The following is a 20,339-nucleotide window of genomic DNA, read 5'->3' on the forward strand; positions in this document are numbered from 1 at the left end:
GCCGCTGTCAATCAGAAATCCTAACTCGCTCCATGTTAGACTGAAGTGTGTGAAAGTACTGGTGAAGGACTCGCGTGTGTTCAGATATTTTAGCGCGTTAATGGACTAACTGAGACATAAACGAGACGAGCGGCAGAGAGGCTGTGCATATAGCATGATAAGTGAGTAAATGTTTAAAAACTGCCTTTGTTTAAGCTTTGAATATGTCTCGTGTACATGCACCGATGGCGTGGCGGTTCATCTCATGTGTCTGACTAACGTTAAACAAACTGAGCTTATAGAAGCAGCTCTGATGATTAAACTCATTTATGTGTCTTTGCAAACTTCATATGAGCAAGCACAGATGTGGACATGTTCGATGAGAAGGGTTGATGAAGGACAGGCATTGCTTTTGCTGTTTTAAGCAGTTGGCATGCAACACAGTTATGCACGAGCTGTCATTGCTGAATTGTGTGTGTTATGCGCGACCGTGAAGGTATGCACACAGCACATAATGTTTGTGTTTCTGAGTGTATGTATGTGTTTGCATGTTTAAATGCTTGTTTGTGTGTATTCATGCATGCTTATGTGTGTGAGTGTTTGCTTGAATGCTTGTGTACATGTACATAGGTTTGAATGTCAATGTATGTATTGAGTGTTTGTTACACGTTTGAGTGCTTGGTGTGTGTACATGCTCACCTCCATGGTTTTCTGTTATATGTGTGTGTGCATGCATGTAGGTGAGCGTGTTTGAGTGCTTATTTGTATTTACAGTGTGTGTGTGGATGGATGTGAGCCTTATGCCTGTGCATGCAGTCGTGTCTTAAGTTGTGTAATGTGAGTTGCACGCTCAGCCGGTTTGCTTTCCTTTCCGTCACTGCAGGACAGATGATCAACCTGTTTTTAAAGGAATGAGATCGTAAAAGCAATTGACCTCTATCGTATGAGAGAAGCCACTGGTGCAGAGATAAGAGTCCAGTGTGTGTGTGTTTAAAATCACAGTCGTGTCCACTCATTTTCTGACACAGGTTAGATGCATGCAGATGTGGCTGGTGTTACTTCTGCCAAGGAAAGACAGCTGTACAGATGAGTTCTGCTGTAATTATGCCATGTTTTGTGATCATATGGAGTAGATGTGAACGGTGAACATCACTTATATTTTCAGTTTCAGTATTTCAGCCTCAGATTGCTCGGCCACAGTCTGTTACTCACCGTCTGATGCGTATTCTGGGCAGAAATGACAAGAGCTGCAGGAGAAGTCACTGTTGAGTCACTGGATTTTCTGGGTTTGTGGCATTAAAGATGCTTAAAGATTGAGTTTGAGGCTCTTAGTAGCAAGTAAACTAGATATCTACATTCTTGACATAATAAATATCGATTAAAAAGCTAGAAATCTATATTGATGAACTGCATATCGGTTTTTAAATCCCAAGATTGATCTTTTAGTGTGTGCTGTTTTCAGTTGATGTGTGAAAATTGCAATATGCTTTGTTGATTTTTATATGAAAACAAAGTCTCAGCTTTAATTTTATCAAGAAATTCAAGCAATAATTGTTTTAAGAAACAATACAACTAACTGAAATGTATCATGTCACATGTCTCTTATTCACGTGAGGTTACATTTACCTCAGAAAAGCCATTCAGTGACCATAAGATTGACAGTGAAATAACCTTAGAGAGGAGCATTTTGATAAGTATATGCTAACCTATTTCATATATTTTTACTTAACCTGTTTGTGCTGCCTTGTTTAATATTCATAGTATAGTTTCAAAATATAGTTTATATTTCAACAATGAACTGCAGTAGAAAAATTATTTTCACTAAATATTGATATAAAAACTGCCTTATGTGCAATTTTAATGTTTGTGTACACAACTCAGTGTTGATTATTAGTATCTAAAAAAAAGACAGAAAAAAAGTAATTGAATAGTTTGTTTAATCTTAAAATTACAGTAATGTACAGGGTTGCAACTTTCCATAGTTTACACAGCATTAGTTAAGAGATTGTTTTTCTTAAAAAAACATTGACATGTACTGTACCTGATAGTATATCTAAACTAAGGCTGGGTGATATGACCCAAAATAACTCAATTTTTTTTTTTTGGCTGAATGGCGGTATTGACAATATATCTCAGTATTTTCTACCTTTTCATATATTTCTGTATCGATATTGAAATATTTAGGCCTATATTTTAGACAACACAAATTCTCAACAAACAGCCTTTCACGGCCTCTCTCCCCACAGCCTATTTCCCAGGACACAAAAACCTTCAATATTTTCTCCTAGCATGCCAGTCTATTTCTGTGCTATTATTAACCTTTGGATAAACCCGCTCAAAATGGTTCTCGGATTAAACAAACTGTTTAAGAAATTCTCTTCCGTCATTCTTGGGCAGGATAAGCTGTAAATGTGTCCGGACCGAATGCTGATAGTCAGAAGTTTAGCAATGCGTCACTGCCGTTCCACTAACGCAGAGTGATACTGATCATCGGTTCCTCTTTCACTGTTATCATTCCAGCCTCTCTGGTTTGGTTGTCCTCCCTGAGCACCGAACAGTAATGTCTGCTCCACGTCTGGCCTTTAAATGGCACTTCATTAAGACACACGGATGCTTATTAATGTGTGAACGAGGTCTGGGAAGTTTCATTACTGTCAGTGTTATAGTGGATGTGCACTCTCTGGTCTGCATGCATGAATGTGCAATGCAGTTCATCCATTTGTGATTCAAATCAATACGATACAGGAAGTGCAAATATGTAAATGTCAGTGTTTGTAATGTGTTGGAGTGTGTGTGGTGTAATTGGCTCTGACAGCGCCTCCAGGATCCTCGGGGTCCAGCGCTTCAGAGCACAAACCCAGAGCTGTCATTAAGAATAAGAGCTTTATAACTCTTTGCAGATTTGACAGCTCGCTCGCTCACGGCTCTGAGGAAGATGAGAGATTTGTGCCGCTGCCTTAAAATTGCGTTTTTCTTCTCCTTCAAGTGCCCCCAATATCTTAATTTCTCATGTCTATTAACTTTTCAGCCAAGTGGCCTAGAAATAATATTTTTTTTCTCCTTCTAATTAAATGCACGCTGCGATTGCAGTTTCCACCGTACTTTTATGAGCTTTCATCTGATCAGGCTCAAGTTTGAGTCAGAAAATGAACAGATGAAGCTAGTCACTGTTTGTGTTTAATATCAGTTTAAAGGTGAGGATGCTAAATAAATAGGAAGTGAGTTTGTATCTTTGTCAAAGTTTTGCATATTTAAATTCGTCATTGCCTATCTGACTTAGGCCTAGTAATTTTTTGTAGAGCTGTAAAATCGATTAATTGCATCTAACATAAAAGTTTGTGTGTATATATATATTTATTTTTTATAATATATATATATATATAATATATATATTTCTCTCTGTGTGTATACAGTATATAAACACACATAAAATACACATATATTATGTAAACAGACTTTTACGTTAGATGCGATTAATCAAGATTAATCGATTTTACACTCCTACCGTTCTGCTATTTTGAACCAAGCCTATTGCTGAACCATTTTGCCAACTTTTTTTGGCTACTTCTCCTTATCCAATCATCATAAAATTTGGCTCCGATCATCTTCAGATCAGTCTTCACAAAAGCCACAAATTGGATTTTTGGTGCTTGACATCATTCTCTAGAAAACGTACGTTTACGTAACCTAACTCGCTGACTCCAAACAGGAAGTGAGGTGGTATTTCTGCAACACTTTTGTATATTTACACAAAAATTTATAAGCATCTTTGCAGCAATTACATGAGAATATCATGTAAATTTCATGACAGCAGCACCTTCTGGTCAAATATTATAAAGGTTTTTGTTCTTTCTTCACTTTTCCTAAATTCACCACAAAGGTGAATAATGCCATTGTGATAGAGCTAGTTAACAGTAACACTTGGACAGATGATTTGAAGTTGTGTAAATCATTGTTTGTAATGGTATTCAAATGTTTAATTATTCGACTAGTTAAAAGAACCGCTAATCGCCGTAAGCAGCAAAATGAACTTTTAAACAAACAGTCAAGAGCGCTACATATAAAAGAGTCATTGACTTGAACTGAAAGCACTCACAGTGGGAAATTCAGGCCTGTGTGGTCGTGTTTCCCAGTTTCAGAGGATGTTGTGAATAATTAGTTTCTGCTTTTAAGCTAATTGCATAGAAACTGGAAGAGGAACATTGTTTGTGTTTGCAGGATTACTCAAGTCCTGATGTTTTCTATATGTTCAGTCACATGCTTTAGGTGTGATGCTCTATGGCATCCGTTCGTGATTGTCGTTCTTGTCTCATAATGCTCCTGACAGGACACATTTGTTCTGATATTACTCAGAAGGCTGTGTCGTGTGTGTGTGTGTTGCATAATTTTCTAAATGGCGTCTGCAGTCCAGCAGCATTAGTGTTTCATAAATGGTGTGATTATATTCTTCTAAAGGTGGACATTGTGCGTCTGTCTGACTGAATATCGCACAGGAAAAGGAACGTCTCAAGGGAAATTAGTATTTTCACACTTTGTTCAGCTAATTTGTGACAGCAAAATGTAGTTTTTTTGAATAAATGTTGGTGTTTTGAGGATGAATGCCAGAAAATCTTTTGTGAATTTGTCTGCCTATGAACAATTGATATTGAGTTCAGTTCTGATAAGGCATTTCCTGGTTGGATGTTTTTTTCCTACATTAAAGGAAAGTTCAGCCAAAATTCAAAAACATGTAAAAAATAAAATAAAATAAAATAAAATTATTTATATATATATATATATATTTATATATTCTTTCTATCTTTTTCCCCCCCATGGAACACAAACTATTTTTTTTTTCTATAATAATTTTCTCAAAATTAACCCGGTAAGTGTGTAAATTTAACAAAAACAAAGAAAAAGTCTGCATTGACTTGTTCCTGAACTTTAAAGAGTACTAAACCCTCTTTTTAGGTATATTGTGTCTCAGATTACATTCACAGGTGTTTTAAGAAGCCAAACAATTAGAAAATAATAATAATTTTACATTGCTATTATCATTATGCTTAATGCTATGATAGTAATAGCCTATATAAAAAATGCACTGCAAAATTAATAAATATTTCATTTGTCAAAAAAAGAATCCGTTAAATCTGATTCTGTTGGATAGACCTGAATAAAGAATAATATATTGATCAATATTAATATATTTTCTGTCCAATTTCAGTGTTACTTTCAATAAAAGTGGTTCATTTTATTGGCTTGCCCCCCCCAGTATCATTAAAATGACATTAAAATGTATATCATATATATATATATATATATATATATTAGGGGTGTCACGATTCTCCAAATCCTCGATTCGATTACATTTTCAATTCTAAGGTCACGGTTCGATTCAATTCTCGATTTTTACTTTTTTTTTTTTTTAAGCACAGGTTGCTGTTGCTCCTAAAAAGCTGACATCAGTTAATCGCAATCTCACACATCTCTGTTATTATCAGTGAAGCTGACTGCACAATGAATCTTTCATAATATATAGCCTACACTTTTTTATAATTAGAGGATTTGCCAGCTTACAGAATTCAGCACTGAACAAAAAGTCCGTTTTGAGCGGTGAGGAGAGTCTATCTTAAATGCTTCTGATTGGTCATTGCGTTCAAGAAATCAACACATATGTCTGTGATTGGCTAAATCGCTCAACGCTGCAAACATGTTATAAATAGAAACTCTGGCCTGTAAATCGATTCTATTTTATTTTAGTTGTTCTTGTTGCTTTTCTGCAACAGATGAAAAAAATTTATTAGTTTTATATGTTTTATTCATAGATATTTCTAGTTTGCGGGAGTCTGCGAATCGTTTTATTCTCCCGCACACACAGAGTGAATGCATTACCGCCCGCGCTCGCACTCGGCCATCAAATCTAGTCCCGCGCCGCACTCTATTGCGTTGGGAGTGCACGTCTATAGATCAAGAGCCCGGCCCGAGGATAGTGACGGGAAATATCGGCCAAGCTCGGGCATAGAATACAAGTTAGAGGACTCACAGCCTTTCAACACGTGTGTTTTTTTCCCGCGCCGTGATGAGTCGTTCATGAACGATCCGTCATTGCCTCTGTCACGCGACAAATGAACAAAAGACTCGGAAGGTCAAGTATTAATGTTCCCTGTAAATTACTTTTGACTGCATTATAATGATTTCTTAATTCAGAATATGATCAAGATTGCGTTGGATGTGTTCGGGGAATTTGCCTGTTAAAAGTATAACATTTAAAGCCCCTGAAATGACTAGAAAAAAGATTAGTTAATTTTGATGAACGAGATTGAACAATAGAGTCAGTAAAACGATCCGAACTTTCCATCACGGGCGCGTCATGGGGGCGTGGCAGTATCGACGATTCCATTTTTTATTTCGATTTTTGAGTTTGTGAATTAATTTCGATCGATTTCGATTTAAAATCGAAATCGTGACACCCTTAATAAATATATATATATATATATATATATATATATATATATATATATTTTTTTTTTTTTAATTTTTTTTAATTTTTTTTTTTTTTAATTACATAATATTTACTCTAGTTTTTGGAACCTTAATCCAACGTTCAGGCAGATATTTATATAAATATCAACTGATGCTAATACACCCACATTAACCACATTTTTGCTGGTGAATCAGTCTCTTTCATACTTAGTCTGTCACCTTCAGGTTATCCTGACCGATCTTTTCCAATTTACGTCAAACTGCAAAGAGTGCATGTGTCTCGTCTGCTATTTTCGAAGTCTTTTTAAGTCATACTGTATGTCTGATGGCTTCGTGTGACAAACAGACTGAGATTATGTCATCAGTGATTAATATTCTTGCCTTTCAGACTTTTGAGGGAACTGTTTCTTTAAGGATATGACGCTGGTCTTGGTTTGTACAAAGTGTGGCACGACTACCGCTGATGGCCTGAGTATAACCCGTTTCTCTCTTTCTTGGCTGTCCATTAGTGTGGTACTTTGTATAAGCAGAATAAAAGCTTTTCTAAACGGCAGTAAAAATAATGAATATCCTTTTATCCTCCTCCTGATGTTCAAGGTGGATAAATCCTTCCTGAACAACCATCACGACACCTGTGACAGAGCTAACATGTATTTGAGTTTAAAATTGATAAAAGTTCAGACTGTGGCTTTGATGCATCACTGAAAGAAAAAATAACTTGTCAAACATGGGTTCACAAAATTGTAATGTCTGTAATGCATGAACAGGGTTTATTGGCAACATCTAAATAATGATACAACATGGCGTTGATGTAAACAATATTTTCTTCATAGTGTTCAATGCATTTGAGATGGTGAGTCATTTGAAAAGGTTCAAGAAACGTCTGGTGCATGTTGCATGGAAAAATGGCCCGCTTCAACCTCTTTGAATGGCTTTACTTCATTTCCTGAAGTCAGGGTGCACGGTTTTTTCAGTGGTGAGGTTCATGACATCATATATTTAAACTAGTTTGAACGAGAAACTGTTTTTTCTGACACCGCAAGTAAACAATTATGTCCTGTTGAGTTTGAAAGTCGTGAAAGCATAGGAGGTGTGTGTGTGTGTGTGTGTGTGTGTGTGTGTGTGTGTGTGTGTGTGTGTGTGTGTGTGTGTGTGTGTGTGTGTGTGTTATTTGTTATAATTATGCACCACTGTTTAAAAGTTTGGGGTTGGTAATATTCTGTAACTTTTCAGAAAGTCTCTTCTGCACACCAAGATAAAAACAGTAATATTGTGAAATAATATTATAATTTCAAATAACTTTTCTATTTGAATATATTTTTAAAATGTAGTTTATTCCAGTGATCAAATGAGAAATGTTTTTGCCAATACCGATAATTCTTTGTAATTGAAAGCCGATAACCGATATATTGGCTGATAAATCCAAATCCAAGTTTTTATATAATTTTTGAGAGCCCGATTACAAAAATAAAAGTCTCACCATTAAAAGCCACATCCCAAGCACACAATTATAATGTTCTCATTATAATTTTATGTAGCCTATATGACAGACTTGCGCTGCACATGTAGCACTTAACAGGATTTTCCTTTTTTGATGTGTGATTCCACTCATATTTCTATCAATTTAAAAACATCATGTTGAACAGTCAGCATCTGAAGTGTCTCAGTTGAAGGAAATACTTTATTTATCAGCTTTAATATACATTATATATATAATATACATAAAATATTGGACACATTTTTTTATCGGGTCGATAATCATAACATAAAAAATAAACATATATCAGCCGATACCGATATGGTTGCCGATAAATCGTGCATCCCTAATAATTACTTCAAATCCCCCCCCAGAAGTTTCACTCATGAATTTGTCACATTTTGAAAATGAAATAGACAATTTACCAAAAAATATAAAATCTATCATTTACTCACCCTCATGCAACACAAAAGATTAAATCATATGGGTTTGGGATGACATTAGGGTGAGTAAATGATTAAACCACTAGTCAACCATGCTGACACATCTATAAAACACTGCACCAAACTGGTGCTTATCCTTCCTCGTGAATGTCATGCATCTTGTCGTTCTGTTTCCCTCAATCATTCATCTGTAGTCTATCAGCCCCTGAAGCTCAAAGCTCGACAAGCCGTGCGTTTCAGACGGGGTTCCTGCCGTTACTGTGGCGTGTGTGTAGGAGTGGAAGTGCTTTAATGGGCTCTTCTGTGTTTTCACTCAGGTCTGTGGATTTACCCAGGTCCTCAGGGTTGTTTCTGATGGGTCACTGCGGGTCACGTTTGCTCTCGGAGGAAGAATCGTGTCAGATCCTGTTAATTCCTTGCTCGTTTCCCTCCCTCTGAAACCCTGCAGTGGTGAATTGTGTGTGTGTTTGGTTTAATTGTTTCAGTGGCATGCGTCTGGCAGCACTGGTTGAAGCAGACTGGGCAGATTTCCCACACACCCCTCCAAAACACAATCCTCCTGCGCTCTGATTGGCCCTCGTGCCGCCCGGGTCTGCGTGGGTGGGTTGGGCTTAGACGGTTTAAAACAGGAAATGAAGAAACGTTTGTGCAATGAGAGGAGTCGCTCTGTGGGTGTGCTGGGATATTCCTCTGGCATTCGGACTTCGGACGGTAAGTGCACTCAAAATAAAACATGCCGTCTGTCAGGAATTATGAGGAATGTTAGTGTCGATGTGTGTGTTAATGTTTCGAGCCAGCGTATGTGCGGTCATGTGAGTCACACACACTCAACGGGAGACTGAAGTGTGTGTGTTGACTCGTGTTAGATTTGTCTGATTGTTGGGACGTCAAACTAATCTAGGGATCTTAAACTGCTCTTATGATTGACAGCTTGTGGGTTTCTTCTTGTTAAGGGTCTGTGAAATAGTGCGCTTATTGGCAGGCTTCAATGTGGACTTAAACTGAACAGATCTAAACCAAATACAAATGAGAATGTGTTCAAATAAACTGTAAAAAGAGTTTATTTCCTAGAACAAGTCAGTGGACTTCACATTTTCTTTGCTGATTTTGTGGTAAAGTTCTGGTAAAATTGTTAAACTGAGAGTAATAGTACAGTTTTACTGGTAGAGCGCAAGGCAATATAAACTGACTGATTCTTTTAATTTCATTGGAAAATGTTACTGTTATTGCCCATCTCTTTATGTAAATTTGAATATATAAATAGGTCCGACTTTATTCACATGCATACATAATACTCACATAGGGTGATATAAACTCAACTGCTTGATTTGCTTTTATCGTTGTAAAATATATTTTCGCTCGGCTCTAATCTGCATAATGTGACTAAGGCATGAAGATATTAAGATATTATAAACACTAACATAAAGCTGCTTTAAAATGAAGTGTATTGTGAAAAGCTTTATACAAATACATTTGAGACTTGGTAGATTAAATCATAGTCGGATTATGCAAATGAAGGGGGCGGGGCATGTGAACTCTGGGAATGATGGGCGTTTCCATTTGACCCGATCATATGATTCAAAAGAAAAACTGGCTCAGCAAACACACTGACTCGGAGGATAATGTTCATGCGCCTGGCCCACGTCATGTCCCTTCTTATGATTGTGAAACCTGTTAGCCGGCTGCTCGCCGTCAGATTTCCTGTGGTTGCAGGTTTTCTGAGAATGTTGTTTTGTGATTAAATCCTCTTCTGTGAGCATCTATCTTTATGCTCTATTGGTCTGTTTCTTTGTTCTCGTTGTCGGTCTGAAATAATTTGATCTAGATTGATTTGATTTTAGGCCTTCAGTGGTTTGAGGTTTCTCTATAAACGAAAATCCACACAGCTCATCTTGGAGAAATCTGGGTTGTGGCCAGCGGGTGGATGGATGTTTTTAGATCTGGTCGTTTCGAAACAGACGCCGCTCTTGTTTTAGATTCTGCCACTCATACGTGCCAACCGAGCGTCTGTTTGATAGACGTGTCATGTGTTACTGTGTGATTTCACTTTTTTTTATGACACACAATGTGACAAAGCAACACAAATAATGGTGAGAAAGTGTTCACACAGAGTGATGCACGTCTTTGTTAAACTATGCATTCCTAAAAGAAAACGCACACACACACTATTTTATATATATATATATATATATATATATATATATATATATATATTAGGGCTGCACAATTAATCGAATTTCTAATTGCGATTACGATTGCCACGATTACGTAATCGTTCAAAGCCGGATTACAAAAGAAAATTCACTCTGCGTGTGTGTTTAGAGCATAATATGATATGAGAGGCGAATCACGACTACTTCAGAAAACCCAGCACAATATGACATACCTGGCAGTGACGTAAGTATACGCAGAAATAAAAAGTCTTTCACCTCAGAAAAACAGACTTTACTGTCCTGTCAGCCGATATACTCTGCTCGTAGCGCGCACTCTTCAATTGCACGCGTAAATGCGGCGGCGCGCGCTGTGTTTCGCTTCACTGTATAAAGTGCAAAAGAAACTACGAGCATGCAACGTCGTTACAATGTAAATTAAGTCACGAAAGAAAAGTAAAATACCAATAAATCACGTGTTAGCTGAGAAGGATTTGCACGCAGGTATGATTTTCATTCTTTCAACAGTTCTTGTTAGCATTGTGTATTTACCATGGTAACTGTCGTTTCCATAACCCAAAAATGCCACTTTATTTTCACTTTGTGTTATTTTTTATATTATTAAATGACTGTGGTGGCTCATATCATCATTGTATTTACAAAAACTAGTTTGGGACTGCTATTTAATTGCTTTAGCATAGTCCTAATGTTTTTCTAGTCTTTACTATGAGTCATTCTTACAATTTATGTGTATGTTAAGTAAAGGGCGACAGTACTTGTGTGTGTTAACAATTTTTGTGTAAACATGTATTATAATATGCCTATATATATTCAATGTAAATTGTGATAATCGTAATTAATAATCACAATTACAATTTCAAGGGAATAATCGGCAATTATGATTTTTGTCATAATCCTGCAGCTCTAATATATATATTAGGGGTGGGAATCTCTAGGCACCTCACGATTCGATTCGATTACGATTCAGAGGCCTGCAATTCGATTCAAAAGCGATTATCGATTATCTGAATCTTTTGTGTGTGTGTGTGTGTGTGAATATAAATACTTTGCTTTAAAAGTACAAAGTAATGACCCATAAAGAATTAACGTACAATATATTTTATTAACATTGCAAAGAACCAACAGGAAAATAAATGTGTGCCTGAACTAGCAGCATACTTGTAGTAAATTAATAATATAACAACAACAGGTGTTCTGACGATTCATGCTACCCATCGAGATGTGCTACTTACTGGTGCATGTGGAGACTCATTTTTCTTCTGCTTACCACGCCCATAAATCTATGCATCCTTGCTGTGGATACTTGTAGGAAACTTTGACAGGTCAAAGATGAATATTTGATGATAATTTTTACTTTTCACACCGTTTTAAAAATAAAAACAGTACATTATACAGTACTCTTAACTTCGAATTTTATTATAATTTTATTCCATATAATAATATCATTTTTACTTGTTATATCAAATGTGATAATTGCTAGTTCATTTAAAATATCCAAATATGCTCCCCATACACTTACCCTGATTAAAATTAAATAACGATGTTATAATATTAATTGTGAGATTTACACCATTATGGAAACAATAGAGAATGAATCAACATTATCTATGATCGATTCGCGTTTGGGTAGCATTTTTCGACAAGGCAGCAGAAATCGTCTGAACACCGGTACAGCCCAGAGCCATAGAGAGAAACGGCTCCGGTACAGCCAAGTGTTTTTCCTCCTCTGGGTGGAAACGTGTCATATGGCTTCTCATATTTGTCGTGTTGCCGAAATATTTTAGTTTTATTCTACAAAGCTTACAACTAGTGTGGCTCTTGTCCAGCTCCTTTCCCCCTTCAACTTCATAGAAGCCAAAATATTTCCACACGTCAGCTTTTAACGAGGAGGGTGTTTGGATTTCGCGCTCAGCCATCGCGTCTCTGTTATGTGCGCACGCCACTTCAGAGTTCCGTCTTTTGCGTTCCGTCAATATTACGTCATTATAAATAGGCTACATATCTAAAAAAAAAAACATTTTTTTTTTGAAAATCGATTTTTGACATTTGTGAATCGATTCAGAATCGTCCACGTCCGCATCGCGATGCATCTAAGAATCGATTTTTCCCCCACCCCTAATATATATATATATATATATATATTAGGGATGCACCGATACCGATACCAGTATCGGTATCGGGCCCGATACCAAGCTCATGTACTTGTACTCGTACTCGTAAAAATACCCCGATACCAAAGACCGATACCTCACGTATATCCTCAGCTTATATTTCTTAATCCTTATAAACACTCTTCCTGTAGTTATAGTGTTGCTAGATTTAATAGTACACTCTAATATTTCACTTTACACTTTCGGCTGTGATTACATTGTTACTCAGTGTTATGTTAAACATTTGTTCTGTGATTTCTTTGGCACTTTATGACAAATTTGATTGTCTTGTTGTCTGTGATTTCTTTAGCATTTTGACAACTTTGTGACAGGCAGGTAAAATTTACATTCATTATGTCCTTGGTTTTGCCCTTTGGAGGTTATTGGACACTGTGAAATTTGGGCTTTGAAAATTTGTGATAAGCACAATAAGAATGAATTATTTTTTTAAGTTTATTTAAGTTGTTGAAAATAAAGATGCTGATATGTTCATTAGTCTCATTGTGTTGTTCTTAGAAAATTGCCACATAAAACGAGAACCCCCCCAGTACAACAGGCATCGGTATCGGTATCGGCGAGTACCAGGAAAAAAATATCGGTACTCGTACTCGACCCTTAAAAAGTGGTATCGGTGCATCCCTAATATATATATATATATATATATATATATATTAAGGGTGTAACTTTTGGTTTGAGAAGTGGGGGGTACACAAAATGAGGGATTTTTTTTTCCGATTTGAATCCCATTTCCTGCATTTACATACATTTAGGCACTGTGGTGATACAAAATCCAGGAAATAATTAAGTTAATTATAATGATAAATTCTGCCAAAAATAAAAGTAGGGTACTAAACTATGTATAACAAAAAGATTTCCTACTTTTTTATTGTTTAATAGGGGCCGATTGCCAAGACTTGAGAGAATAATTTTATGAAGTCGATATAGCTACTGATGTCTTGATGAAAAGGATTTTCCCCCCAAAATTTGAAACATTTATTAGGCTTAAAAAATAACAACTTTTAATTTAAGTGAACTTTTAAACAATCCTCACATAAACCCATAATAAATGTCATATTTACCTGTGCGCTTATATATGGCACACAGGCTATCTACTGCTCCTACGTGGCGATGACTGTGTGCGGTAAAAAAATCATAACAAACGAACTTGAACGTGGAGGGGACACAAACGGGACATGCCCCCCCTGGCCCCATAGGAAATTACGCCTGTGTATATATATATATATATATATATACACACACACACACACATTATTATTATTATTATTATTATTATAACATAATTATTAAAATTAGTTATTTATTTTATATTATTATTATAATTTATTTTTTTAAGGAACTTTTTGTAATTTGTATCTATGTAATTGACCCTTCGCTAAGCCCCGCCCTCCCTAGTTACTGTTGCCACGCTTGTCAAGCTTTCGCGCCTAGCACATCTATTACAGTGTGTATGCACCGGTGTCAGACATTCCCAATGAGATAATTAGTAATTTTTGGCGAACATGTGAAATATCTGAGAGAGTAAGACAAAAGGGACTGCAGTGTGCATTCGAGGGATATATCCACGACATAATATGCAACCGATTAGCGAATAATTTCATAAAAATTGAAGCTAAAGCCTATAGTCCCAGCGCAAGCAGCAGCCGTCATACCCTGACCATTCAAATGGGAAACACACAAATTGAGGAACAGCTATGTTCATGCACAGCAGGGTAAGTGAAATGTGAAAATAATCTAATAATTATAAATCAAACAGTTTATCCATAAATCTTGTGGAATAACACTAACACCGGGAGAGCCGCGATCGGATTGGGTTACTTAGTCAGGGGTATTAGGCCGTCGATTAACAAAATGCTTTAATATATTTTAAAGTATGTCAGTGAGCCTCCGTCTGTCTTTAATCGTCTTTCTTTACGTTAAAATATATGGATTATTAACAAAGAACCGTAATTATTTCCAACTTCCAAGCAATATGTGTTTTAGTTAATCCTGTGGACATGTAGTTGTGAATGGGTTCTCCCACACTGCTTGATCCACGCACATTATTTCTCCCCTTGGCTTTTAGATTTTCGGGAAGGGAAAAAAAATCCACTCCCCCGGCCAAACTTTTAGGATACCGGGTTTCAGATTAGCACAATCCATATGCGCAACGTTTCGGCATGGTTCCTTTTGCTAGAAAGCTTGCCAGACCTCCCGCGCCTAGTTACGGTTGCTAAGACACGATTGGCCAGTGGCGGTTTTCGGGCGTGGCTTAGCGAAGGGTCAATTAACTTTTTTTCCTGTTTACTTTTCTCATTTCATTCAAAACCCATATGACTTTTGTTCATCTTTATGTATAAAAGCCTAAATTCAATCTGTTCATCATATAAAGTGATCGAGTCTCTCCAGAACATTTGGACTAAACCGCTCGATTCATATGGATTAGATTTACGATCTCTTTATGAACTTTTTGAAGCTGCAAAGTGCCAGTTGTGTAGCTGTCAATGGAGGAACAGAAATCTCTCAGATTTCATAAAAAATATATTCATTTGTGTTCTGATATGAATGAAAGTCTTACGGGTGTGGAACGACATGAGAGTGACAGAATTTTCAATTTTGGGTGAACTATCCCTTTAATACACATTCCTGGTCTAAAAACAATGATTCGCAATCTTTAATCAAAATGAAAGATTGTCTTTCGCCTTTGAAACGACTTTACTTTGCTGCTGATGTCATCAAGGCCTGTCATAACCCCTCCCCTCCAGTCGTTTAGCTCTACTTTTCATCCAGTCAGCTCCAGATAAAAATGCAAAAAAAATCAAGTTTAATTTCAATATATTGCAGTGCAGAAGTTTAACACGTCTCTTTACTATGGCAGTAACTGTGCAAAATCTATTAAGCTCTCTCTGAATCCTCCACTGTTGCGTCTGTGATGGCAGGGACCGGTTTACCGTCAGCGGGACGTGTCGAGGACTCTCATTAACGTCTCTACACCCCGTATTCCTCCCTCAGCTCTCAGTGAGACGCAGCAGGACGCTGTATTTACCTCTCCGTGGGCTTTAATCACGCTCTGTGCAGGAATTCAAGCAGTTTCAAGCCACCAAGTCTCTAATGATATGTTTGTCATGCTGCTGTGCTGAGTCTAAAAGACTCCTGTTTCCATCAAATCAGAAGTCTGTCGCTGGAGGATTTATTGTTTCCATTATGGAGCAATCAGAGTTTGATGCTCATGTAATGGTCTGATTGAGCTCTCTCCGGTGCTTCTGCGTACTCTAAACTATATACTGTACACTGTGGCTGGGCTGAAAATATCCATTTTAATGGATTCTCATTTAGATGAACCGATATCGTTTCTAAAATCCCAAGAATCGATCTTTTACTCTATGCTGTTTACAGTTGATGCATGAAGAAAACTTCTCTAAACATTATTTGCAAAATTTGAAAGTCTCAGCTGTTAAAGTGGCACGTGAATCGATGATCTCTTCCTCTTTAGTTATAGTTACAGAAATAAACATGAATGAACATCAGAAGGTATGTTGAAAGATACAGTACAACTCAGGGCTCGACATTAAGCCTTTTCATGTGCTTGTCCTTCGGACAAGTAAATCTGTCATTCACTTGTCCGATTAAAGAAATTGCTTGTCCGTTTTTTTTGTGTGTTGATTTATTCTGAAGCAATATTCTCATCAGTGTTCAATCAGCTTTGATATTTAAATCGGCATATTGTAATATCTGCAGCTTTAAAGGGCATCTGCTCCCCCAATCTTATTAAATGTATGCTTCATCTTTCATTCTAAATTCCTAAATTTGATCAATACATTCAATTATTTAGAATAATAAGACACTATAGGGCTGTTACCCTAGGTAGGGCTGATCAAATTAAATCATTTACACTGAAAAATTACAATTGCATAATAATTTTATGAAATTGATTTAAATATACAAATAAGATATGTTGGAAAGAATGATACTACTTTTAAACATAACACTAAACCGCCAGTAGGTGGTGGCAGGCGACCGTCTTAATGAGTGAGTCATTGATTCATTCAATCAAACAATTCGTTCAAACGGCTGATTCATTCAGGAATGAGACAGATGTTTATGAATGGGTCATTGAATCTTTGACTCAACCGATTCGTTCAAAATGCTGAATCATTCAGTAATGAAAACAGGCTGAGTGTTCCTGTGAGATGCGCTGTGGTTCTGCTGTGATTTTTGTTTGGAACTATTTTCGCTGCTGAAACAGAACAAAAACAGGCAATATTGCATCTAAAATGTAAGTGACTTAATTTTAACTGTATATTGAACTGTTGTAGGAAATCAATGTCGCATTTTCAATCGTGATGGTATTCAGGAAAAATAATTGAGGTTGCTTAAAATATGTTACAAATATAAAAACTCCACATTTAGATTGTTTATAGGCAGTATGTTGTTAACTGAGTGTGTGTGTGCGCTGCGCTCATTTGTGTAGATTTCTCCTCGAGGCTGCGCGAGCGTCAATAGCGAAACCTTACCGTCAGTTTTTTTTACAGTCTATGGTACTACATTATCCACAATCGATCACAACTTACAATAAATGTAGTAAAATCAGAATCATTCTCTCGGTTTAGTGATTCCCTAGTTATTGGTTTATTTTTGTTATTGATGTTCTAATCAGGCTACTTGTCCGGTCGGGCAAGTAAAATTCTCTTTTACTTGTCCCTTCAAAAAATCCACTTGTCCCGGACAAGCGGGCGAGCGATAAAGTAACACTATGTAGTTTTTCCACCTTCATAATTAAGGGTGTCATCGATCGAAATTAATTCACAAACTCAAAAATCGAAATAAAAAATGGATTCGTCGATGCTGCCACGCCCCCATGTCGCGCCCGTGATGGAAAGTTCGGATCATTTTACTGACTCTATTGTGACTAATCTTTTTTCTAGTCATTTCAGGGGCTTTAAATGTTATACTTTTAACAGGCAAATTCCCCGAACACATCCAACGCAATCTTGATCATATTCTGAATTAAGAAATCATTATAATGCAGTCAAAAGTAATTTACTGGGAACATTAATACTTGACCTTCCGAGTCTTTTGTTCATTTGTCGCGTGACAGAGGCAATGACGGATCGTTCATGAACGACTCATCACGGCGCGGGAAAAAAACACACGTGTTGAAAGGCTGTGAGTCCTCTAACTTGGATTCTATGGATATTTCCCGTCACTATCCTCGGGCCGGGCTCTTGATCTATAGACATGCACTCCCAACGCAATAGAGTGCGGCGCGGGACTAGATTTGATGGCCGAGTGCGAGCGCGGGCGGTAATGCATTCACTCTGTGTGTGCGGGAGAATAAAAAGATTCGCGGGACTCCTGCAAACTAGAAATATCTATGAATAAAACATAAAACTAATACATTTTTTTCATCTGTTGCAGAAAAGCAACAAGAACAACTAAAACAAAATAGAAACGATTTACAGGCCAGAGTTTCTATTTATAACATGTTTGCAGCGTTGAGCGATTTAGCCAATCACAGACATATGTGTTGATTTCTTGAACGCAATGACCAATCAGAAGCATTTAAGATAGACTCTCCTCACCGCTCAAAACGGACTTTTTGTTCAGTGCTGAATTCTGTAAGCTGGCAAATCCTCTAATTATAACAAACAAAGTGTAGGCTATATATTATGAAAGATTCATTGTGCAGTCAGCTTCACTGATAATAACAGAGATGTGTGAGATTGCGATGAACTGAAGTCAGCTTTTTAGGAGCAACAGCAACCTGTGCTTAAAAAAAAAATCGAGAATCGAATCTAACCGTGACCTTAGAATCGAAAATGTAATCGAATCGAGGATTTGGAGAATCGTGACACCCCTATTCATAATATATTTCGAAGACCCTTGTGATGGTACATCAACTTACAATAGGTTAAATGACACGTCTGCCATAGCCTGACATGGTCTGACTCTGTATCGCTTTTACTGGCACTATGCAACTTCGGGTCTCGTGTAGTAATCGGAGCACAAAAAGAACTACAAAATTCAACTGTTTTACGGCATACATAGTTTTTCTTCGTTTGTGATGTCTTTCATAAAATCATGCATCATACTCTACCTTGTCTGTGGCCATTGTTGATTCCAAAGCCGGTGCTGGATAAACAGCGAGCGTGTGCGTGCGACAGTAGGCTGCGGTAGGCTAAATTATTTACGACAGCGGTAATGGACAACTCCGCTTCCAACCTGTAGGGCAACCGCAGAGGAAAAGTTCCTTGGTGTTATATGCTTTAATGTCCAGCCCTGCAACTTATTGGAATGTATCAGGTCTCATGTATTTGCACAATCAATGTTTCAACCGTCAAAAACAGCTTACATTTTTTTTATGTAACGTTACATTTAACTCAGGAAAGCCATTTAATCACTAGTTTAACTCATTCCCCGCCATTTGTGAGAAAACGCTTCCCCGCCATTGAGGGAAATTTCCGGCTTTCCATGTTTTATGCGGTAGGGGGCGCTATTACTCATTTTCTGAAAGTGTACAGAATCTCTGGACACTTTCGAAGACACTTGCGAAAACACAGGCGAAGAAGCAGAAACAAGCATCATCATTAAAGCAGATGCATATGTAAAATAACACGATCATCTACATGAAACAGCATATAAATCAAAACTGCCTGTTACTGAGTGAAACGGACCCAGGATGAGCTGTAGGGCTGTGAAGCTTTAGGGGTGTTGATGGACTCGATCTTGCATGTTCAGATATTCATGCAACAAAATATTCATGGGGCCATGAAACTTTTGTGAAAATTGTCACAAAAAAATGCTGGTGGTGGCTGGCAACTTTTTTCAAAAACTCTGGTGGGGAAAGAGTTAATAGTTAGCTAGAAAAATAACTAGTGGAACATTTCGATAAATAATAAATAACAACCTCTAAGAGAGGAAATGAAATATGTTCCACATGTTGCTTGCCATTAAATAGAGTAGTCAATTCATGATACTTTCTTTTATACCTAAAACACATTGTTGTTAAGAATAGTTGGCCTTTTATTTATTTCGGTGATCGGTATTGGCCAATACTTCTTCCAGTGATCGTCATAGGCGATCGGACCCAAAGCTCCTGATCGGAGCACCCTTAAAAATGAAGAATATTGTTTGGTAAATTTACTGCATACTCATTTTTTGGAGAGTCACATCATTCTCTGTAGGACCGGTTACAGTCTCAGATGGAGATTTGTGTGTTCGTGATCTCCTCGCTCGTCTGAGTCACTGAGTCTTCATGACACATCCTATAAATATGTTCCATCAGCGCCGGGTCGCTGGCCTGTTCTTCTGTACTTTTAAGCTCTTGGCAGAGACTATTTTTGGTCTGGTTTTTGTAGATGTGCTCAGGGATGCGATGCGCTTGCTTCTGAACCCTCGAGTCTAGTTTGATGCAGGTAATCCAGTCCATTTCACTGTTTAATAAGTTCAGCTCGAGAAATAACCTAAAGCACATTTTTTATTGTTGATTTATTAAAGGGTTAGTTCACCCAAAAGTCATTTATGCAACGAACGACTAAAGATTACGTTTAGTTAAATGTCCTGGCCGTGTCCTTTGCTCAAAAGAAGCTTTAAAAGGGCATGAAGTACCTTTAAAGTAGTCCAGAGGACTTGTGCATGATATTTTAAGTAGGGCTGAATG

At 37.2% G+C, this 20,339-nt stretch overlaps 1 protein-coding gene across 8 annotated transcripts in view; it reads left to right on the top strand.

Annotated features, from left to right (window-relative positions):
- Nucleotides 1-20,339, top strand: part of hycc1 (hyccin PI4KA lipid kinase complex subunit 1) — a 43,206-nt gene continuing 22,867 nt past the window's right edge. For 2 of the 8 annotated variants that reach the window (XR_013190125.1, XM_077194856.1), the window contains exon 1: nucleotides 1-161. The gene's annotated coding sequence lies outside the window, so the exon portion shown is untranslated. Of the gene's footprint in view, nucleotides 162-8,974; nucleotides 9,073-20,037; nucleotides 20,095-20,339 lie in introns of those variants that run through there. The other 6 variants (XR_013190127.1, XR_013190126.1, XM_077194858.1 and 3 more) reach the window with 5 other exon arrangements.

This window comes from Siphateles boraxobius, unplaced genomic scaffold, assembly GCF_051911475.1.
Source record: "Siphateles boraxobius isolate OS27281-9 unplaced genomic scaffold, OSU_SipBor_1 33, whole genome shotgun sequence".
Classification (NCBI taxonomy): domain Eukaryota; kingdom Metazoa; phylum Chordata; class Actinopteri; order Cypriniformes; family Leuciscidae; genus Siphateles; species Siphateles boraxobius.